The sequence below is a fragment of the Ceratosolen solmsi genome, unplaced genomic scaffold, assembly GCF_000503995.2.
Source record: "Ceratosolen solmsi marchali unplaced genomic scaffold, CerSol_1.0 scaffold11, whole genome shotgun sequence".
NCBI classification, from domain to species: Eukaryota; Metazoa; Arthropoda; class Insecta; order Hymenoptera; family Agaonidae; genus Ceratosolen; species Ceratosolen solmsi.
The window spans coordinates 12,873,137-12,875,661 of NW_011948416.1; positions in this window are offsets into that span (position 1 = coordinate 12,873,137).

Consider the following 2,525-nt stretch of genomic DNA (forward strand, 5'->3'; position numbering starts at 1 on the left):
ACGCTTTTCTCCCCCCCCCCCCCCCGTCACGCAGTGTGTCTCTGTTTCTGTCCCCTGTGTCTGTCTCTCTACTGTCTCTCTATATCTGGCTCTATCTCTGTCTCCCTCGCTGACTCTCGCGTTCAGTCCACCGGCCGGGAACTGGTTTTTCTCTTCTCTCGTGTCGCGGCTCCGTCTCCCTTCCCCAGTGAGCGCGAGGAAGATTAAGAGTCGCACTCAGCCGCGCTCCCGTCCTCCTCCGGGTACAAATTTCGCACGCGCGCTCCCTTCGCGCCGGGCTATAAAGTCGAGCATTACACTCACGATAAAGTCGCTTGAACGAGCGCCGTGTCAATTTGCATTTTTCCTTCTCACCTATTTCTCTTGGCTTATCGCGGCCTGTTGACTCCTCCGACGGGCTTCCCCATCTCCTCCTCCAACTTCTCCGTCGCCTCATCCTACCGCTGCTTCTGATTCTGATCCCGTCTCACTCACTCTCTATCTCTCTCATTCTTCCACCCTTTCTTCCCATCACTCCATCCCCATCCCCTTGACTCACCCCCCTTACCCAACTCACTCTCTATCTCTCTCTCTCTCTCTCTTGACTCGACATCTTCTTTTCCAGCTCGTTCACGTCTGGTATCTCGAAGCGCGTCGATTTCGGGGCGGGAACCCGAAATTTATGAGTCGTTGCGCGCTCGCACAAATAAAAAGAGAGAGAGAGAGTGAGAGAGAGGGGGTGGGAGAGTTAGTGAGTGAGAGAAATAGGTAGATAGATAGAGAGAGAGTGAGAGAGTGTGTGTGTGGGAGAAAGAGAGAGTGTGTATGTGTGTGCGTGTGTGAGAGTGTGAGACAAAAAGGAGGGAGAAGGCGCTCGCAATTCCGCACTTCTACTGCGAGCGCACCGGCGTCCGAGCGGCAGCAGCAGAGCCGAGAACGTAACAATTACTATCCGAGGGCGATCGGCGCTGAGAAGATTAACGATCTTACTCGGTTTTGCGCGGTGTGGGGTGGTGGCGGGGGCGGGAGCAAGAGAGACAAAGCGAGACGAGGGGCACATTAAAGTCACCTCCTCCTTCTCCCAATGAGATATAGCTCGCAGTCACGTCCACGCTATGCTCTTGCTGGCTCTCTTCATCGGCTTCCCCCCTCCTCCTGTTCCTCCTGCCTCCCGCTCCATTGTGGACAGGCGCGCGCGCGCCCGCGCGTGGGACGCTTTGAGCAGTAAAAGCCGATCGGCCCGATACAACCAGCCTCCCTTACAGGCTAATTCGCGTGCGCGCGCCTATCTCGCGCCTCCGACTCAATTAAGCGTAAAGCTGGTACTCGTTAATTTCGACCTAGAGCCTAGACTCGCCGCCGCGCTTTCCGCTTTCGACTCCCTCGCGCGTGCGCGTCAGTCCTTTGCCTGCCGATCGGTACCCCCGTCGGCCCGACCTCACCCATCCTTCGTCGGGGGACTGCTCGCAGCGTGTCCAGCGAGCCGAGAGAAAGCGAGAAAACGAGAAGGAGCAGCTCCGTGCTGCAGCCGCGCTAGGATGCTGTCGACGTGATGTACAGCGACAGCCTCGATAGCGTTACAACGGCTACTAACCCTCCTTACCTCCGGACCCCTTTATCTCCCTCGTCCGTCGCCGCGTCTGCGACGCTCTCGGCCCTCCTGATGCTCCTTTTTGCCATTGGCGCGTCTCGGCCTCGGGGAATTAGACGATTCTTCGGTCGGGCCTTGACGAGAAGCCGCGGCGGCGGCCTCCCGATAAGTCTCAACCGCCGGCTTATCAACGGGAGTCGGCCATTAGTATGTTTATAGGGGAAGGGGGCTGTTGTGATACGAACGCGTATTTATTTCCACTCAATAATCGCCAAGAAGCGACTGCTTGTGCTACTTGTGCGCGTACGCACGCAATTAAAAATAGCCGCGACACAATGCCTCAAGGATCGATCCATTCGCTCTCTCTCTCTCTCTCTCTTTCTCTCACTCTCACTCTCTCACTCTCTCACTCTCCTCTCCTCTCCTCTCATCTCCCCATGGTTTACTTTGTTTCTACAGTTGTGGATAGGCCGATAAAAAAGTGCGTTGATAAGCCGGACGCGGTCGCGCGGCCCAATCCTGTGGGAGCGTAATTAACGAGCTTCCCCCCGGTGAGTGGGCAATGGCCTCTTCTTCACTCAAACTCTCTCTCTCTCTCTCTCTCTCTCTCTCTCTCTCTCTGTTTCTGTCTCCTCTCCTCATGTTCTGTTAACTCCATCTCATACACAACCACTCAGAGGCGAACGCGAACGCGCGCGAGTTCCATACACACTCTCTCTTTCTCTCTCTCTCTTTCTCTCTCTCTCTCTCACGCTCTCTCGTATTTGTTGTGTCCGGAAATGAGCAAAAATATAATAAAAACAAAAGTAATAATAAAATTAATAAATAAAGAAAAAAGCTAAAAAATAAAGGGAGGCAGAGAAAGAGGGCAAAAAGTGAGTGAAAGAAAAAGTAAAAAGAACGAGCCTCGTGCGAATTCGTGCGAAAGCTACGCAGAACATCGGTAAGACACTTG